Source organism: Lepidochelys kempii, chromosome 4 (assembly GCF_965140285.1).
Source record: "Lepidochelys kempii isolate rLepKem1 chromosome 4, rLepKem1.hap1, whole genome shotgun sequence".
Classification (NCBI taxonomy): Eukaryota; Metazoa; Chordata; order Testudines; family Cheloniidae; genus Lepidochelys; species Lepidochelys kempii.
This window is the reverse complement of record NC_136383.1, coordinates 8,630,385-8,652,194: the sequence shown is the minus strand read 5'-3', so window position 1 is coordinate 8,652,194 and position 21,810 is coordinate 8,630,385. Positions and strand designations below refer to the sequence as shown.

The 21,810-nt window shown below is 46.1% G+C and overlaps 1 long non-coding RNA gene across 1 annotated transcript; it reads left to right on the top strand.

Annotated features, from left to right (window-relative positions):
• Positions 1-377: 377 nt before the first annotated feature.
• On the top strand, positions 378-21,411 carry LOC140909918 (uncharacterized). The gene is made up of 4 exons (XR_012158384.1): positions 378-468; positions 2,815-2,872; positions 7,776-7,836; positions 21,324-21,411. It is a non-coding gene; the product is annotated as an uncharacterized LOC140909918 (long non-coding RNA).
• Positions 21,412-21,810: the final 399 nt, after the last annotated feature.

Sequence of the window (21,810 nt, the reverse complement as noted above, 5' to 3'; positions counted from 1 at the left end):
CATGGACTACACGGCCGAATCTACACTGGAGACAGATGGCATGACTGGATCCACGCCGATTACACCGCCAAATCGACACTGGAGGCAGTGCTGCAACCCGCGTGCAGTGTAGATGGAGCAGCAGTATAATCCATGCGGAGGCAGCGGGACCGTGCCCACGGAGTAGCCCGCTCGATCCGCGTTGCCCACAGACTGGACCGCGGGCCCCGGCGTGCGGCAGCGCGCCCAGCGCAAGGCGCCCGCCGAGCGCCCGGCTGTGTGGCGTTGGCGGTGTTTGCCCACGTGACGTCAGAAAAGCCCCACGTGATGTCACGGGGGCCCTGAGTTTCCCACGGGGCGGGAGGGATGGAGGGGGTTTAGTGCGCCCGGCGGAGAAGGCAGCCAGTCAGCGCCCCCCGCCGGCTGCCCAGCCCCACTGCGTGGGGCTGAGAGGGGCAGAGGCAGCTGATGCTATGGGGGAGAAGAAAGGTGAGAGGGACCAGGACATCTGGTCACCCGAAGAGGGAGGGGGCTGTGCCCTGTGGGGCTTCCCTGTGCAGAGACCGGGCTGCCCCACTTTGCCCCAGTGGGGCGCAGCAACCCCAGCCATAGGGCACAGGGCAGGCTCCCAGCTCTCCCTGTGCACCCAGCCTCACTTTAGCACTGGTGTCCCAGGCCACACTCAGCTGGCAGCTGCTCTGGGCCCCAGGCTGGAAATGCTGCCGGCTCCCTCTGCTCCCCAAGATTTATTTTAAATGACACCTATTGCACTAGCATCCAGGGAGCATGGCGGCAATTAAAGCCCAACTCTGTCCTCAGGAGTTGCAGTCCAAGTCAGCTGGCCCAAAACACAAAGCTGCAGATTTACCAGTATGATTATTGAAAGACCTGCCAGAACAAATATGCCTTGCACTGTGTGATAAAAGCTGCCACACCGCAGAAAGGGGGAAATTTGAATCCTGACCTGGAAATTCCCTGCCTAGACAAGTTTCAGAGTGGTAGCCTTGTTACTTTGTTTCAGCAAAAACAAGGAGGAGTCTTGCGGCACCTTAAAGACTAACACATTTATTAGAGCATAAGCTTTTGTGGGCTGAAGTGGGTCATAGCCCACGAAAGCTTATGTTCTAATAAATGTGTTGGTCTTTAAGGTGCCACAAGACTCCTCGTTGTTTCTGCCCAGACAATAAAGTCCTAGGACTTGTCAGCAAGAGCAGCCCTGGTGATCTTAGAAAAACAAGCCCCTCCACCCAGGCAAGTCCATGTGGCTAAAACTCAGGAAAGCTTTAGTAAGCCATGGATCCCAAGGAGGTGTGTTTGCACTTCTGTTTCACGTCCTTCTCCTGAGGTTGTTTAAAACATATTCTGCACTGGGGTTTATACCAGTTCAGGGAGTCTATGTGTTTCTCTTGGTGTATGGTAACAGTGCTCAAAAAGTCACTAGCATCATTTGGTTTCCAATGTGTGAGCCTATTGTCATTGTGTCTCAGTCCTCTGATGTCTCCTGAGTGGCTCAACAAATCCATTAATTTTGCATCATGCTCTGAAGCCTTTACTGTGTTATATCAAGTCAGAGCTGAGATACCTAAAACTTATTTCACTAAGTACCACTTCATTATTATACTATAATGTTACATCACATATGAGAAATGTTGGGGTCCTTCTATTGTGCTTCCAAATCACCTAATTGTCGCAAGGATTCTTGCATGACATTTTTGAGGAATAACTGGTACACTATACAACTTAATTTTGTATATCTTTCATTCAAATTGTATCCCAAATTGCTTTGCTGAGTTAAAGAATACAATAACAACAGAGAGAAAGAAAAACTAAGCAGAGAGAAAAGTTATGTTTCCACCACCTGTTTGAAATGAGATGGATAATTGAAGAGGCAGAGAGATACAATCAGGCTGTTTCAGATGGCAATAACGGTAAAGGAGACACCTCCTTCACCGCCAGCACCCAGTTGCACAGAGGGAAGGAGAGAAGGGCAAATTAAAACAAGAGGTGTGAAAAATGAAAGGAGAGGTGATAGACAAAATCTGTGAGATTGGCATCCCAGGGGCGTGAGTGCAAGTGGTCAGTTTAGAACTGGATCTTGCAATGCATGGGCATGTTTGATGATGGAACTAATTTGGTCATGTCTTCCCACCCCCAAAAATGCTTACTTAACCGAAACAGGAGTCTCCAATGACTTCAAGATTTTTCTTTTCTGAATGGCCTTGTCTAGAAGAGTTTTCACTGTTGCTAATATTGCTGCATTAGCCATGTGAGGAAGTGTAAGTGTAGTCTGACTCTGCCAGCCATTTTCAGCACTGTGTCAACTGGGCTCGCTTCAATAAGCTGATGCTGAAAATTGCTGCTAGAGCCAGAAAGCTCTCTACACTAGGGCTCCTAACATTGCAATGATGGCAATCTTTTGTAAACATTCCCTAGTATAGACCTAGCCTATGCATATAATCAGCACCAGTTGCTCAGTTTGTGTTTGATTTTTCAGAGTTCAGCCAGAGTCAGGGTTCATCTTAATAAGGTGTCAATTTTTACTGGTGAGTGTAATCAATCATTGAAACAATTTACCAAGGGTCATGGTGAACTCTCCATCACTGGCCATTTTTAAATCAAGATTGGATGTTTGTCTAAAATATATGCTCTAGGAATTATTTTGGGGACATTCTATGGCCTGTATTATACAGGAGATCAAACTAGATGTCCCTTCTGACCTTGGGAATCTATAAATCAATTGCTTTCCAAGTTTAGGGTACATTGGAATCCCTGCGATGAATAAACTGGAAGGCAAAAGCCCTATTGTCCTTCTGTCTTTTGCTGTTCTGCTTACAGGGAGCTGGAAACAATGTTTTTGCTGTGCTGGCCCTCCGCAAACAAAATCTTCAATAAGGTAAGCCACATTTCTGTTTCTAAGGAATTGACTAAGGCCTGTCTACACTTAAAAGTTTTGTTGGCTTATCTATGTTGGTAGGTAGTGTGGAAAAATTGCCCACTACTTGATATAGCAGCTGCACCAGCAAAAACCCTCATGTAGATGCAGGTTTCAGAGTAACAGCCGTGTTAGTCTGTATTCGCAAAAAGAAAAGGAGTACTTGTGGCACCTTAGAGATGAACCAATTTATTTGAGCATAAGCTTTTGTGAGCTACAGCTCACTTCATTGGAAGCATACTAACCAAAACATCCTTTTGCTGGTATAGCTTATTTTGTTTGGGGAACTGGTATAAGCAGTAAGAAGTCTTTTGCCAGTATAAACTGTATCTTCCCCAAGAGTGTTTATCCAATATAGCTATATAGGCACCCCATCTAGTGTAGACAAGGCCTTAGTTGTAAGTTTGGCATGAGACATCTACAAATATGTGTGGCCCTGGGGAAGGTAGGGGAGAGATGAGGCTCTTTAATAGGGAGATGTTGGCATCTTCAGAACAGTTCTGCTTTCCACATCTTTGTTCTGCCCTTTGATGGAGGGCTGAGTGGTGTTGGACAGTTTAACAATACACTGCATATATAATCTTATAAAGCACTTTGGGAAACCTTAGAATGAAAGGTGCTAAACAAAGCTGCTGCAGGTGTTAACGTTTGTAAAAGCAAACCAGTTTGAGCTTGTCGGAAGGTACTAAATGTGTGACTGGTTATGGGCACAGTTATGCATAACAGCATGTAGGGGTCACTTCATCCTTCACTGAACTGCAGCCACCTCTGGTAGAACACGGCAGCTGTTTAATTGCTCACGAGAATACTACACAATGCTTTAAGAAAGGAAGTGAGAAAGATGCTGTGATTATGGCACGTTGTTTATTAACTTTTCCTCATAGCTCTGCTGTAGTCCCTTACCTTTTGCATTTGTTATTGCTCCCTTTTAATCCTTACATAAGAAAATGTACTATCAGCAATTTACTTTTGTCTTTAACAAAAAGTTGGTAACCGAAATACAATACAGTAATACTGGATATTCATCTTTATCAAATGCTTTTCCAGTGCTCCCATGTCATGTACAATACCATCAATTATATGCAAAAGTTCAAACTGACTCAGTTCAACCATAATGATTCTTCCCAATCCATAAAATCCAGAGCCTTTCCCTTCAGCCCCTCTCTCCCATTCACCCATCTTCTTGGAAATAGCATGGGAAATAATAGTTCCTTGCAACACACTGTGAAGGTCAGCAAATGCTGGCTGAGCTGGACCAGCGGGTCCTGAACTCTTTGCCATCTGACCCTGATCAAAGCAGATAAAGCTTGGGCCCGACCTTCCTGCATGCTAGAGACAGTGTTCACAGTCATCAGCTACTAATGCAGTACTAGGATACTAAGGTATGTATGGTTATTCCAGCCCTGGCTGTGGCATGTTTCAGAGACGAGTTGTGTTTAGAGAGCTGGTAGAATATTTTGGACCAACACTCCAATACCTTCCCTGGGAGCAGCTGCGTACACATTTGTACTCAGTGCAGCTTCGGCATGGGACACTGACACAGGAAGTATGAATAACGCTTCCTGCTTCCTTATCTCCTCGAAGGCCGACGGGAAGGTTGGAAATCATGCCGGAGCGCTGATAAGCTTGGTGCACCAATCAGCCACCCAACAACTGACTGGAATGTCTGGCAAACATATTCCCGGGATGATGCTGGGAGCTGGAGGAAATGGGGAAGGAGATAATGAAAGGTTTCTGCTTCCCGGCTTGCTTACCCCGAGTGGACCTTAGAAACATGGAAAGTTCTAAGGTTTGAGTGCACAGAGCTTATCCAGATGAGACAGAGTGACCCAAACTTATCCAGATGGGACTGACCTGCCAATCTCCCCCTTGGGACAGGGGCTTCATGGAAGGGCAGAATGGAGGTAGAAGGGCTCAAGGGGAACCCGCAGTCTGCTCCTTCTTGGAGCCGCCATCCCACCACGTTGTTCCCCCTTAAATCCTATTCCCTCCCCCCAGCCAGGCCTCCAAGCACTCTGCCCCTCATTGTGTCCTTCTTACCTGGCAGCTGGCAAGGTCCTGCGGCATCCAGCTGTGCCCTCTCCATGGCTCCACCCGGCAGGGCGCCTGCGGGGAAAAGAGGCCATCTTGCTGCCCTCGGTGCTAGCACCCTGGCTGTCGCCGGTGGCCAAGAGGGCTGGGTGCAGGGCCAGGCCTGTACGGGCTCCCCTGGGCTGGGTGCGTGGGAGCGAGGGTGCGGTCTGAGCTGAGAGGAGTCACCAGGGGTCTCTCAGGGCATCCAGCCAGCCCCAGGCATGGCCTTGTGGGGAGCGTGAGTGAGACCAGCGCGGGGCGGCCTGCCCCCAGCAGACACAGCCAGGGGCCGTCAGCTCAAGCTGAGGTAAAAACATGAGGCGAGAGCCCAGCGCCAGCCTGAGCTCTCTGCCCTACGCCCAGCACAAGGAGGGTGGAGGGGCTCGAGGCCAGCTTTGTTCTCCCTGTTCCCTGACCCCCCAGCGGTTCTCCGACCTCGCTGCACTGCGCCCCCCTTCTGACAACAACATTTCTACGTGACCCCGGGGTGGGGTGGGGGGGAGACAGAGCCGGGGCCTCTCGCCACCCCAGGTGGGGGAAGAGGGGGCCGGAGCCTGCGACTCTTGCCATCCCAGGTGGAAGTGGAGCTCGGATTTCAGCTTCAGTCCTGGGTCGCTGGCCCTGGCAACCCCCCCAAAAATGGGGTCACAACCCACTTTGGGGTCCTGACCCACAGTTTGAGAACCGCTGCCAGCCCACACGCCGTTTCCCATACCCCTCAAGGGCCCTGACAAGCAGAGAATAGCTGGAGCGCATTATGCTCTGGCTCCAGCCCCTTCGTGCCCCCTGCCCCGACATGAACCTGCACCCGGGGCTGGGGCACTGTCTTAGTACTCCTCCAGCAGCTCCCCACCAGTGGGAGATGGCATGGCTAGACAAAGAGGGGTGTGGGACCAGTGGTGAGCTGGAGCCGGTTCTCACCGGTTCGCTAGAACTGGTTGTTAAATTTAGAAGCCCTTTTAGAACCGGTTGTTCCGCGAGGGCTTCGAAATTTAACCGGCCAAAAGTGGCACCTTAAGTGCCGACTCCATGGGTGCTCCGGGGCTGGAGCACCCACAGGGAAAATTTGATGGGTGCAGAGCACCCACTGGCAGCTCCCCGCCCCACCCCACCCCCGACCCCAGCTTACCTCTGCTCCACCTCTGCCTCCTCCCCTGAACGCGCCGCCCCGCTCTGCTTCTCCGCCCCGCCCCCAGGCTTCCCGTGAATCAGCTGTTCGCGCGGGAAGCCGGGAAGGGCTGAGAAGCAGGCGGTGGCTTCGCACTCAGGCCCAGGGAGGCGGAGGTGAGCTGGGGCGGGGGGGTGCGAGGAGGGCCGCCCGCGCCGCAGCAGGTAACCCGTGGGGGGGGCGCAGGGGAACCGCTCCCCCCTCCGCCACCCTCGGCCTCAGTGTGAAGCCGCCGCCTGCTTCTCAGCCCTTCCCGGCTTCCCACACGAACAGCTGATTCACGGGAAGCCGGGGGGTGGGGGGGTGGAGAAGCAGAGCGGGGCAGTGCTTTCAGCGGCAGAGGCAGAGCGGAGGTGAGGTGAGCTGGGGCCCGGCACGGGGTGGGGAGCTGCCGGTGGGTGCTTTGCACCCAAAAAATTTTCCCCGTGGGTGCTCCAGCCCCGGAGCACCCATGGAGTCGGCGCCTAAGGTGCCACTTTTGATATGATCAGTGGGGGGGAGTGGCCGCTCCCCCGCTCCCCCCCAGCTATGCTACTACGCCCCTAGGAGCCAGAGGGACCTGCCGGATGCTTCCTGGGAGCTGCCCCAGGTAGGCACTGCTGGGACTCCCCACCTCGCCCCCCGGCAGGTCCCTCTGGCTCTTGGAGGTGGGGTGGGCATCCACTACAGTGGCCAACGAGACCCTTTTGGGGGCAGTCAGGAGGGGGATGGATGGGGCAGGGGTCCTGGGGGGGGTGTCGAGGTTGTTAAGATTTTGGCAGCTCATCACTGTGTGGGACTGAAGGCTGCCAAGTGTGAAGTAGAACAGCCTTGAGGTTGCTCTACTTTATGCTGGGGACAGACTGACAGCCAACTGGCCCCATGATTGAAGCTTTCGCTGCAAAGAGACCTTAAAACCACCTTTGCCCTCACCTCTGGCCCTCCATCCAGAAAGCATGTTCAGCACTGGATTATTAAAGATGGAAATTCAGAAAGGACAGTTTTGTGTTTTGCTGTTTGTAGGTATAGGGATGTAGCAAAATCTCCAGTCCCTAGCCTAGAGAGTGTGCAATCTAGGGGTGAAATCTTGGCCCCATTGAAGTTAATGGCAAAACTCTCATTGACATCACTGGAACCTGGATTTCACATATGACAGGATGTGCTAGGTGGACAAAACAAATGTGGATTTCAGAGCAGGTGTTGGGTTGAAGTTTGGAAGATGAAGTAACAATAAAATGAAGAGAATTTAGCAGGAAAGCTTAAGTCTCAGCTTGCTGGTTGCCTGCGAAAACGCCAGACAGGAGGGATTTATAGGTGTTATGGCAGAGGTAGGTTTTAAGGAGGGACTGAAAGAATATAGGGTGGCAACTTCATGAATTTGTATGTGGAGGTTTTTCTACACATAAGGGGCGGCAAGGGAGAAAGCACAACTTCTACAAGTATCATCCCTTCCTGTGCCAAACTGTGAGGGAAAGACATTTTGCTTTGTCACCCCAAAATTGTTAGAATCATGTCCTTACTATTTTACGGATTTTCTGTGTTGTGTATTATGATAGCTACATATTATTTTATTGTATTAATTAAATGCACCATTGCTGAGAGATTAACAGGCTCTGAATCTCTCTGTCCCATCCTGTGTTGCAGTATAAATGTAAACAACGTTGAGCCAGAGGTCTCTGCTGAGGAGGCAGAAGAAATAAAACAGGTAAATATTTGCATGAGCTGAAGAACCTGTGGTGAGTGGTAGCTTTAATTACATATGCTCTTTTAAGTAAATAATACGCCACACAGCACGTGTTATTATATAGAGTCACATGGGTTGAATGCACTTTGAGCAGCATCTCTCCTACAGCCCATCTGCTAAATTCACTATGATAAACGTAGACATAATCTGGAGTGCCTTTGGGTTATAATATCATAGAAATCATAGACATATAGGCCTGGAGGGGACCTCGAGAGGTCATTGAGTCCAGCCCTTTATGCTGAGGCAGAACCAAGTAATCCTAGCACATCCCTGACAGGTGTTTGTCCAGCCTGTTCTTAAAAACCTTCAGTGTTGGGATTCCACAACCTCCCTTGGAAGACTATTCCAGAGCGTAACTATCCTTATAGTTGTAACCCTTCTGCCCGTCAGAGTTGGCAGCAACAAGGGCCGGGTTCAATATCTAGGGGTTCCATTCCAATAACACAATGCAAACCGGCTCGAGCCCCCACCCAGTGACCTGGGACAAATATATACCACCCCCGCTGGGCGCCTCCAAGAGGCAATACTTCCCCTCTCGCAAGCACATAGTCTGAGTGTAGCAAAAGTCTTTTAATAATAGAGAGAAACAATGTGGCATTATGTTGGGGAAACACCACCAACAGGATTCATAACACAACCCATGAGCAAAAAAAACCCCACCCCGGGCAAATTGGGGCATGCCCTTTTCCCTTTGGTTCTTGAGTCCAGCAACCCCAAATCACCCAAAGTCCCAAAAGTCCAATGCCCCAAAAGTCTCTGTCCCTGGTCAGGGCAGCCCCAGAGTTCGAAAGTTTATCTGCGGAGCTTTACCTCCCAACCTCGGTGGAAATGGGACAGGGGTAAGAGGCACCTTACGTGATCTGAAGCTGACCGCCCCATAGCTCCATAGTGGCGCTCCACTCCGCCAGCCGCCCCACAAACTCCTTCGCTCAGCTGCGCTCCGCTCCGCCAGCCGCCCCACGAGCTCCTTCGCTCAGCTGCGCTCCGCTCTGCTCCGCCAGCCGCCCCACGAACTCCTTCACTCAGCTCCACGGCCCACAAGCAGCTCCTGCCATCCACACACTGCGCCGCATCGAACTTCTCCACAATATATCTTCAGGCTCCCCCACTACTTAACACAACACTCAGCGATTTCAGCTCTTAGGTGAATTCAGCTTATAATAGGGGAGCCCCAGTGCTGGTGCACTGTCAGCCCAAAGTGAGCTCAGCAGCCTATAACTAGACTTCTAATGAAATCAAAATTAGCTCTGATATTCCACAGTGGAGAGAGGAGGAAGTGCAATTAGCATATAAGGCCCGCACCAAGGGGCCCATGCCACCAAGTATTACTACTTGTCCCCAGCCTCTCTCCATTCACACAGTTTTGGAACCCATGACCCTTGCCTAGCAAGTGCTACTTAGTTGATGGTGAATCCCTCCATCATAACAAAAGGCCACGTGCAGTTCCAAGCACAGTTTCCATAATCAGGGTAATAACAATTTATTCTTCCCGCCCCAATAACAGAGACACTGGGGATCCCACAACAGCCAAAGTGACCATTTGGGCAGCTATGGTCTCATTCTAGGCGTGGTGGGTGTGCCTATGCAAATGAGATCGGCCCCTGAAGTTCTTTTCCACAACTTGCCACACTTCACCACCAGATGTCAGGGTGGAGCTCATCCTGACTCTGCTTACATAGTTAGAAAGTTTTTTCTAATATCCAACCTAAATCTCCCTTGCTTCAGATTAAGCTCATTACTTTTAGTCCTACCTTCAGTGAACATGGAGAACAATTGATCACCATCCTCTGACATAGCAGCTCTTAGCTTATTTGAAGATTATCAGGTCTCCCCTCAGTCGTCTTCTCTCAAGACTAAACATGCCCAATTTTTTTAACCTTTCCTCATAGGTCAGCTTTTCTAAAGCTCATTTTTGTTGCTCTGCTCTGGACTCTTTCCAGTTTGTCTGCATCTTTCCTAAAGTGTGGCACCCAGAACTGGAAAAGTACTCCAGCTGAGGCCTCACCAGTGCCAAGGGACAATTACTTTCTGGGTCTTTCATAGAACACTCCTGTTAGTACATCCCAGAAAGATATTAGCCTTTTCAATATGTCCTACCCTATTTGTCTTTGTGTGTGCGTGGATTTTAATGGGATTTGGGCATCTAACTGATAAAGAAAAGAACCAGAAAAAACCCTATAATCATGTACAGCTAGGCTTCTGTCTTTTTTCTATGCTTATCTGTCCTTTCCCTATGTTTATGGGTAGAAAGAATTTGAACTATGTGTAACCTGTACTCCCTGTTTGGGGAAAGAATTCCTTATACAGATGGGCCTCCATGTTCATACCTCAGGAGTCAGACCAACAGGGGTTGACCGGTTTGAACTGGAAGAGATATCGCAAAGTATGTTGAACCAAGCTATAAAAGCTCTACCTTGTTCTTTGTTCTGGGCTTCGCCATATTCCTCTGTGTAGGAATTGGTGAGCCCTTCAGCTGTCGTACTTGCTAGCATTAAAGTACCTCATTTTATCTAAGAGTCCTGACTCTGTGTTTGTCTGGCTAATACAGAAGTCCAGGGAAGGCTACCCTCCCAACCCTAGATGGGAGGGAAACCCTTTTTCCCTAACATACCTCTCTTAGGCTCTTTTGAAAATCACAATATATATCATGTAAGGCTAGAGCCTGATACCCTTACTGCACGCTGAATGCTAGTTTATTCTGTAAGTCGTCTCCTTTATTCATACAGGTGCTACTTGTGGAGAAAGGTCCTATTCATTGGGAGTAACTGTATCAGAATTTAGCACTTAATAGTTTGCAGTTTATTATTATACTACAGGGAATGAGTCCTTTTAAAATTTAAAGAAACACTGTCAAGGGGTATGTAAAAATAATTTTATTCTTCCATTGATTTCAAGAATAAAATGTCTTTCTGTTTTTGTCTTTTTCCACTGTGAACATAATGAAATCCTACAGCTCCTCCAACCCTTCTGTTTCTAATAGGATTTAGAATTTTTGTCCTTTGATTTGTTTCATGTGTTTCCCTCACCATCCAATAATCTTTGATGATAGGTTTCACCCCAAGGAGCTGTTACTATCTCTTTGTTCTGTGTTGTGCAATGCCAATCACAATAGGGTCTTGATCCATGACTGGGATTTCTCAGGATTACTGCAATACAAACATTACTCTTCATTGCTCTGGAAATACGGTTTGTTGGTCAGCTGAACAGCTGCAACACAGCCAGCAAGGGGAATACAAAATATTGTTTTTGTATAGGTAATACATATATATGGGCTATATACTTTTAAATCTCAGAGACAGAATGGTAGATTTCCCTAATAATAATAAACCCAGAGAAGATCTATTAAATGTGAAGGGTATGTTCAAAACCAGATTCTAAAAAGTTTTAAATAATTGGTCTTAAGCTATTTGTAAATAAACTTTTAAGGCTAGATTTTTCAAAAGGAACTCAGATCCCATTTAGGCACCTAAACAAAATGGTCAAATTTTCACAGGGGCTCACCCCCCAGCAGCTGCCATTGGGAAGGATTTTGAAAAGCTCTCAGCATTTGCTGTCACTGATGTCAGTGGTAAAACTGTCATGTAATGGAGATCTCCCATGTTCTTAATAGGTACTGATGAACAATTTTGGAAACTGTGTCACCTTATTTAGGTACTTAAATGGGAGCTGTTGGGTACTAAGCTTGTTTGAAAAAACTGTCCCTTAACATTTTTATTTGTTGATAAAACCAAGTTAAGTATTGCAGGTTTTCCTGAACCCCCAACTGACAGAAATTAAATGTTGCAGCCCTGACTTTTTCATCCTTTTTTTGAGGGATGCTCTTGGATAACATATCAAATTGTAAAACTGGCAAGCCATGCATTTTTTCTCCCCATTTAAAAACTGCACAGTACTCATGCAAGTACTGTAATAATCACGTGGCCATGACTTGCCATCACTCCATTTCCCAGTGCCCTTCTAGGACATCTCTTGCTGAAATGCAAGCATGCAGGCTGAGTGGTTGCAAATGGGACACATGCACAAAGCCTACTGCCTGCTTCTGTTTCCTTTACTGCCATCACAGTTCTTCATTGTCCACAAGATGAGCAGTTTGGATGCTGATGTCTATCTTTTGCACAGATAATGACCACAGCCTCCACCTTGTTGCTCAGTCAACAGACAGGGGCACTACTTTGTGCCATGCTGCTGCCCACTAAAAGCAGCAGCAGTAAGTAAGCTACTGGTCTGAGAACAATGTTCTGTAGATCTCTTTGGCTGTTCTTTATTTTGTTGGCTTGTGTGGGTTGCTATGCCAAGGGAGGACTTTCTAGCTGTGGAGCTGTGACGGGTTCGGTCACTGAGTCCCCCTTGGGACTGTCACCTGACGTGCTGGAATTACCTCTGAGCCTGCTTTCCCTGCCAGCTTGGAACTCCGGAACCCTGCCTTGTTGAGCCAGACACGCTAGCCTGCTGCAGCACAGACCCAGGTCTGGTCCACGCCCCCAGACTTTAACCAAAAACTGCTCAGCAAGTCACCTATCTCCAGCACCCAGACACCCAGTTCCCAATGGGATCCAAACCCCCAAATAAATCCATTTTACTCTGTATAAAGCTTATACAGGGTAAACTCATAAATTGTCTGCCCTCTAAAACACTGATAGAGAGCTATGCACAGCTGTTTGCTCGCTCAGGTATTAATCACTTACTCTGGGTTTACTAATAACAGTGATTTTATTAAGTATCAAAAGTAGGATTTAAGTGGTTTCAAGTAATAACAGACAGAACAAAGTAAGTCACCAAGCAAAATAAAGCAAAAACACACAAGTCTAAGCATAATACATTAAGAAACTGTTTACAGGTAAAATCTCACCCTCTGAGATGTTCCAATAAGCTTCTTTAACAGACTACACTCCTTCCTAGTCTGGGCCCAATCCTTTCCCCTGGTACAGTCCTTGTTAGTTCCAGTTCAGGTGGTCACTAGGGGATTTCTCATGACTGGCAGCCCCCTTTGTTCTGTTCCACCCCCTTTTATAGCTTTGGCCCAAGGCAGGAATCTTTTGTCTCTCTGGGTCCCCACCCCTCCTCCTAAATGGAAAAGTACCAGATGTAAGATGGATTTCAGCATGATGTGACATGGTCACATGTCCTGTGAGACCCCCAGCCTCCATTTTTCCAGGGCTGGCTAACACAAACACAGGAAGGCTTGCAAGTAAACAGAACCAATTACAACCAATTGCCCTAGTCAGTGGGAGCTATCAAGATTCTAAACCACCATCAATGGCCCACACTTTGCATAATTACAGTAGGACCCTAGAGTTGTACTTTATATTATTTTAGCTTCAGATACAAGAATGATACAGATTTCAGAGTAGCAGCCGTGTTAGTCTGTATCCGCAAAAAGAAAAGGAGTACTTGTGGCACCTTAGAGACTAACAAATTTATTTGAGCATCATATGTACATGATACATACATACAAATAGGAGGAATATATTCAGTAGGTTATAACCTTTGTTATGATACCTTACAAGAGACCTTTTGCATAAAGCATATTCCAATTACATCATATTTACACTCATAAGCATATAAAACTTTATAAAACATATGGAGGGCAACATCACAGGAGCTTCACTTTTGCTTTGAGAAGTAGATGGCCATGTTTATGGGGGGGGTTGTTTTTTGTTGTTTACAGCAAATTGCAGAAGATCTATTCTGCGCTGACGTCCAGGTGCAAACTTCCTATGTCGAAATACCACCAGGAGATAAGTGGCGTTGGTCGCGATTACAAACAGAAGCCCAGGTGCAAACCTCAAATCTTGAACTACCAGGCGAAGAGACTTTCCTCCCGTTTGAAAGTGAGGCGCAGGTACAAACCTCAAATCTTGAAATATCAGAGGAGGAGACTTCATTCCCATCACAAATGGAGGCCCAGGTGCAAACATCATATATTGAAGTACTAGATACGGAGACTTTATTCCCCATAGAAAGTGAGCCCCTGGAGCAGACCCCAGATCTTGACTTTCAAGACATGCAGGTGAAGAATTTATTCCCATTATTTGTTGAAGTTGAAGTGCAAACCTCATATGTAGACATACCAGAAGGGAATAAGTGGCGTTCGACACGACTACAAGCCGAGGCCCAAGTGCAAACCTCAAGTCATGAATTATTAAAGACACTTTCTTCCCTCTCACAAAAGGAAGCCCAGGTGCAAACCTCCAAAATTTCAATAACAGGAACAGAGGAAGTGCCTCTTTCCCCATCACAAATCGAGGCCCAGGTGCAAACCTCCAAACTTTCAATAACAGAAACAGAGGAAGTGCCTCTTTCCCCATCACAAATTGAGGCCCAGGTGCAAACCTCCAAACTTGCAGTAACAGAAGCAGAGGACGTGCCTCTTTCCCCCTCACTGACTGAGGCCCAGGTGCAAACTTCAAAACTTGCATTAACAGAAGCGGAAGAGGAGACGGCCCCATTCCTGGTAGAAGAAAAGCCTGTCCCCACAACCCAAAGTGAAGCTGCTGTGCAAACCTCATATATGGACATACTAGCAGGGAATAAGTGGCGTTCGTCACGGCTACAAACTGAGGCCCAGGTGCAAACCTCAAGCATTGAGTTACTGAAGAAGCTTTCTTCCCCCTCACTAACTGAGGCCCAGGTGCAAACGTCAAAACTTGCAGTAACAGAAGCAGAGGACGTGCCTCTTTCCCCCTCACTAACCGAGGCCCAGGTGCAAACCTCCAAACTTGCAGTAACAGAAGCAGAGGAGGAGGAGGAGGCCCCATTCCCAATAGAAGAAAAGTCTCTCACCAAACCTGTAGCTGATGCTGCTGTGCAAACCTCATATGTAGACATACCAGTAGGGAATAAATGGCGTTCGTCACGGTTACAAGCTGAGGCCCAGGTGCAAACCTCAAGCATTGAGTTACTGAAGAAGTTTTCTTCCCTCTTACTGACCGAGGCCCAGGTGCAAACGTCAAGTATTGAGTTATTGAAGAAGCTTTCTTCCCCATCATTAACCGAGGCCCAGGTGCAAACCTCCAAACTTGCAGTAACAGAAGCAGAGGACGTGCCTCTTTCCCCATCACAAATTGAGGCCCAGGTGCAAACTTCAAAACTTGCATTAACAGAAGCGGAAGAGGAGATGGCCCCATTCCTGGTAGAAGAAAAGCCTGTCCCCACAACCCAAAGTGAAGTTGCTGTGCAAACCTCATATGTAGATATACCAGTAGGGAATAAATGGCGTTCGTCACGGTTACAAGCTGAGGCCCAGGTGCAAACCTCAAGCATTGAGTTACTGAAGAAGTTTTCTTCCCTCTTACTGACCGAGGCCCAGGTGCAAACGTCAAGTATTGAGTTATTGAAGAAGCTTTCTTCCCCATCATTAACCGAGGCCCAGGTGCAAACCTCCAAACTTGCAGTAACAGAAGCAGAGGACGTGCCTCTTTCCCCCTCACTGACTGAGGCCCAGGTGCAAACTTCCAAACTTGCATTAACAGAAGCGGAAGAGGAGGAGGAGGCCCCATTCCCAATAGAAGAAAAGTCTCTCACCAAACCTGTAGCTGATGCTGCTGTGCAAACCTCATATGTAGACATACCAGTAGGGAATAAATGGCGTTCGTCACGGTTACAAGCTGAGGCCCAGGTGCAAACCTCAAGCATTGAGTTACTGAAGAAGTTTTCTTCCCTCTTACTGACCGAGGCCCAGGTGCAAACGTCAAGTATTGAGTTATTGAAGAAGCTTTCTTCCCCATCATTAACCGAGGCCCAGGTGCAAACCTCCAAACTTGCAGTAACAGAAGCAGAGGACGTGCCTCTTTCCCCCTCACTGACTGAGGCCCAGGTGCAAACTTCAAAACTTGCAGTAACAGAAGCAGAGGAGGAGGAGGAGGCCCCATTCCCAATAGAAGAAAAGTCTCTCACCCAACCTGTAGCTGATGCTGCTGTGCAAACCTCATATGTAGACATACCAGTAGGGAATAAATGGCGTTCGTCACAGTTACAAGCTGAGGCCCAGGTGCAAACCTCAAGCATTGAGTTACTGAAGAAGTTTTCTTCCCTCTTACTGACCGAGGCCCAGGTGCAAACGTCAAGTATTGAGTTATTGAAGAAGCTTTCTTCCCCATCATTAACCGAGGCCCAGGTGCAAACCTCCAAACTTGCAGTAACAGAAGCAGAGACGGCCTTTCCTTCCCCATCACAAACTGAGGTTCACATCCAGTCTTCATATTTTGAAGTACCAGAGTTGGAGGATGAGATGCCCGCTACCCCAATCAAAGAGAAGCCCCTCCCATTAACACTGACGGAGGCCCAGGTGCAAACTTCATATGTAGACATACCAGCAGGGAACAAGTGGCATTCGTCACGACTACAAGTTGAGGCCCAGGTGCAAACCTCCAGGCTTGAATTGCCAGAGGCAAAAGAGAAGGCTCCTTCCCTGTCCCAAACACAGGCTGAGATGCAAACCACGAGGGTTGAAATAACAGAAGAGAAAGCAGTGCCTCCGACTCCCCCAGATGTTAAAATATTAGCAGAGGAGACGTTGAAGGAGGAGGTAGAGCTGAAGCTTCCACACCCTGAATATGCCGAGGCCCAGGTGCAGACCTCGCGTGTTGAAATACCTGTGGGGAAGAAGTGGCGTTCGTCCCGTTTATGTACCGAGGCCCAGGTACAAACTTCATATCAAGAACTCCCAGTTGTGAAGAGCAAGACTTTGCCCCCACAAGGAACTGGGATGGCAAAGAAGGTCACTGAGCGTGCAGCATCAAAGAAGTAAGTAGAAAAAGCTAGTTCTGCCATACTTTCCCTGCTACAGGGCTGAGCATTCGACCTTTTCTTCTTGATCAGCATTGTAGAAAGCTAATACAGTGTCCGGTTTTGTGAAGATTTGAAAGGACTGGGTTGAAAGTTAGCTGTGAAGTCATTTACCGACCTATTCAGAAAAACCTGTAGCTCTTGTACCACCAGTACATTCTTTGTATCCGTTGATTCAGAGGATTTGTGGCCAGAAGGGGCCATTCGATCATCTAATCTGACCTTCTGTATAGCACAGTCCATTACATTTCACCCAGTTACTCCTGTACTGAGCCCAGTAACTTGTGTTTGGCTAAAGTATCTTTTCCAGAAAATAGGGCTGTCAAGTGATTAAAAAAATTAATGGCTATTAATTGTGTGATTAAAAAAATTAATCGCGATTAATCACATTGTTAAACAGTAATGGAATACCATTTATTTAAATATTTTTGGATGCTTTCTACATTTTCAAATATATTGATTTCAGTTACAACACAGAATACGAAGTGTACAGTGCTCACTTTATGTTTATATTTGATTACAAATATTTGCACTGTAAAAGACAAAAGAAGTCGTATTTTTCAATTCATGTCATGCAAGTACTGTAGTGCAATCTCTTTATCATGAAAGTTGAACTTACAAATATAGAATTACGTACAAAAAATAACTGCATTGTTTTATTTTTCAGTGTAAAACTTTAGAGCCTACAGGTCCACTCAGTCCTACTTCAGCCAATTGCTCAGACAAACAAACTTGGTTACAATTTGCAGGAGATCATGCTGCCCGCTTCTTGTTTACAATGTCACCTGAAAGCGAGAACAGGCATTTGCATGGCACTGTTGTAGCTGGCGTCGCAATATGTTTACATGCCAGATGCGCTAAAGATTCATATGTCCTTCATCTTCAACCACCCTTCCATAGGACATGCGTCCATGCTGATGATGGTTTCTGCTCAATAACGATCCAAAGCAAACTGGACCAATGCATGTTCATTTTCATCATCTGAGTCAGATGCCACCACCAGAAGGTTGATTTTCTTTCTTGATGGTTCGGGTTCTATAATTTCCACATCAGAGTGTTGCTCTTTTAAGACTTCTGAAAGCATGCTCCACACCTCGTCCCTCTCAGATTTTGGAAGGCACTTCAGATTCTTAAACCTTGGGTCGAGTGCTATAGCTATTTTTAGAAGTCTCACATTGGTTTTGTCAAATCTGCAGTGAAAGTATTTTTAAAACAAATGTGCTGGGTCATCATCCAAGACTGCTATAACATGAAATGTATGGCAGGTTGTGGGTAAAACATAGCCGAAGACATACAGTTCTCCCCCAAGGAGATCAGTCACAAATTTAATTAACACATTATTTTTTAATGAGCACCATCAGTATAGAAGCATGTCCCCTGGAATAGTGGCTGAAAAATGGAGGGGCATACGAATGTTTAGCATATGTGGCACATAAATACCTTGCAACGTTGACTACAAAAGTGCCATGTGAACGCCTGTTCTCACTTTCAGGTGACGTTGTAAATAAGAAGCAGGCAGCAGCATCTCCTGTAAATGTAAACAAACTTGTTTCTCTTAGCGATTGGCTGAACAAGAAGTAGGACAGAGTGGACTTGTAGACTCTAAAGTTTTACATTGTTTTGTTTTTGAGAGCAGTTATGTAACAAAAAAAATCCACATTAAGTTGCACTTTCATGATAAAGAAATTGCACTACAGCAGTGGTTCTCAAACATTTTTTTCCCGCAGACCACTTGAAAATTGCTGAGGGTCTTGGCGGACCACTTAATGATCTTTCCAAATGTTGTTTGTACCATTAGCTAACTATTGTGAAGCACGTTGGATAAAAGCGCTATATTAAAAAAAAGTAATAATAATTAATGTTTTTTTGTTCTACAAATAAAAGCACACAACTCATATTTTAATATCAGTAGTGTTACCTTTCTAATGGATGTGCCCTCTCTCCCCCACCGCAGCAGCCCCCAAGCTGGGGCTGGGAAAGAGGGGGTCTCTCCCCTGCCACAACAGCCACAGAGCTGAGGCTGGGAAGGAGGGGGGTCTCTCCCCAGCAGCCACAGCCTTGGAGTTGGGGAAAGTCACCTCCTTCTCTGGCCGCCGCAGCCCTGCATGTCCCAAATCATAGAATCATAGAATCATAGAATATCAGGGTTGGAAGGGACCCCAGAAGGTCATCTAGTCCAACCCCCTGCTCGAAGCAGGACCAATTCCCAGTTAAATCATCCCAGCCAGGGCTTTGTCAAGCCTGACCTTAAAAACCTCTAAGGAAGGAGATTCCACCACCTCCCTAGGTAACGCATTCCAGTGTTTCACCACCCTCTTAGTGAAAAAGTTTTTCCTAATATCCAATCTAAACCTCCCCCACTGCAACTTGAGACCATTACTCCTCGTTCTGTCATCTGCTACCATTGAGAACAGTCTAGAGCCATCCTCTTTGGAACCCCCTTTCAGGTAGTTGAAAGCAGCTATCAAATCCCCCCTCATTCTTCTCTTCTGCAGGCTAAACAATCCCAGCTCCCTCAGCCTCTCCTCATAACTCATGTGTTCCAGTCCCCTATCATGTGTTCCAGTCCCCTGCACCCCCTCTTCTCAACCCATTGCCCCCTCCCACCTACCCCCTCTTCCTCCCAAGGCCACCAACTCACCTTACATGTGCATCTTCTCCAGGGTCCAGGCACCTAATTAGTGGAGCCACGCCTGTTTGGCTCCACTAATTAGGTGAGTGGCTCTTCATTCTCTCCTGTGCAGCCACCCAGGTGCGCACCTTAGAGGAAACTGTCCACGGACCACCTGAATGGAGCTCGCGGACCACGGGTGGTCCATGGACCACAGTTGGAGGACCTCTGCACTACAGTCTTTTGTCATTTTTACAGAGCAAATATTTGTAATAAAATAATATAAAGTGAGCACTGTACACTTTGTACTCTGTGTTGTAATAAAAATCAATATATTTGAAAATGTAGAAAAAATCCGAAAATATTTAATACATTTCAATTGGTATTCTATTGTTTAACAGTGCGATTAATTGCAATAATATTTTTAATCATGATTCATTTTTTTGAGTTAATCGCTTGAGTTAACTGCAATTAATTGACAACCCTACCAGATCATCCCGTGTTGATCTGAAGACATCAAGAGATGGCGAATCCACCACTTCCCTTGATAGTTTGTTCTAATGATTAATCACCTTCCTTATTAAAAAATGTCCCAAATGTGCCTTTTTTCTAATTTGAATTTGTTTGGCTTCAGCTTCCAGCCATTGGTTCTTGTACTGTCTTTCTCTGCTGATTAAAAAGACCTTTAGTACCTGTTATTTTCTCCTTGTGAAGGTACTTAGATGCATCTGAAGAAGTGGGGGTTTTTTATCCACGAAAGCTTATGCCCAAATAAATCTGTTCGTCTTTAAGGTGCCACCGGACTCCTGGTTGTTTTTACTTAGATACTGTAATCAAGTCCCCTCTCTATCTTCCTTTTGATAAGCTAAGCAGCTCTTTTAAGTCTCTTACTGCAAGGCATTTTCACCAGCCCTCAAATCATTTTTCTGGCTCTTTTCTGCACCCTCTTCAATTTTTTGACATCCTTTTTAAAATATGGACATCAGTGTGGATGCAGTATTCTGGTATCGGTCTCACCAATGCTGTATTCAGAGGTAAAATCACTTCCCCAATTCCTATTTACTACTCCCCTGTTTACATACTCAAGGGTCTGGATGTCTGGAGACTGGTAATGAGGTGGCTTTTTGGGATTTCTCAGTTGTCTGAAAGAGTTCTTTATAACGTTCAGTGCATAGCTCTTTTGTATGTTCAGAAAGACTGAATTTTTAACTGAAGAGTAGGTTGAGTTCCCTTAAATGCAGCCAAAATGTTGATTAATTGTATCTGGATTATTATTCATGTGCTCATCCTCTTTAGGCAATGGGTATATTTTAATTTTTTACGATAAAAATAAAATAAATACATATATCTGATTGGTTCACATTACGTGCTTTCAAGATGAAAAGCACTATATATATCTACTAAAGCATTCTTATTCTTATTATGATTTATTTATATTTGGAGAGTAATTTCTTTTATCCTTTGGAATGACTCCAGTTGCTCCAAATAACCAGCATTTCCTGCCAGAGAATGGACCTACCAATGCCTTATCTCGCCCTCATCCCTAAACAAATTATTCGGTTTGAACCCTGATTGACAGTTTGAGATGTTTGTCGGCTAGAGAGGGGTCAGAGCCAGAAGCATTTATATATTATGCCCCGAAACTGTGGGGATGTGGATGTAAGGGTCCCATATCCAAATCACCCCAGATTTGGATTTTGTTTTCCTAGAGCAAAATCCTGAGGAGCAAGGTTTTGCAGAAGCAAAAATAATAATAGAAAAAACATTAGATTTTGCCCAATGCTATTGTCAACATTTGCAGATGTGTTGATCTGTACCAAGTGAGGTTTTCAAAGCAACCTAGGGGATTTGGATGCTCAAAACCCATTAATTTTGGCAAGAACTGGTTGTCCTGATGTTTTAAGCAGCTCTGAAAAATCTCAGTTACCATATTTTATAGTAATCCCGGCCAAAAAACGAGGTGGCACTACTTAAGGATTGAAAATGTGTATATATCACGAGGCACAGATAGTTAAACCCCTTTCCTTTATTGTTTGTCTTTTTGTTGCAGACTAACAAAAACCTCGACACGAGCAACACCGATATCTGTGCACTTACATGTAAAGATGACTCCACGACGCCGGAATGGGAATAAAAAGAACTAGTAAAAACTTGAATTTAAACAAATAAAACCTTGTAAAATAACAAACTTAACCTGTGAGATTTTTCTGGAGATGGTATCTCACAGTTTGAAGGCACAGGGCCATCTCCCCATCTAGTGTATATTGGCATAGCTTCACTGAAGTAATTGGAGTTATGGAGATATACACCAGCTGCAGATCGGACCTGTAATTTCTTACTTCCTCATTTCATAATCTTTGTTATAGTTAGTTGTTTGGCATGGTAAACTCCAGTTTTGGTCCTGTCCCCATCCTTGCTAATTTGCATTTTGGTAGATTGCACACTGTGTAATTCACACACAAAACTGTGTTGCTACACAACATTCTAGTAAAATTTGGGATTTAGTGCTCAAGTGAGGTCTCATGCTGTAAACCAGG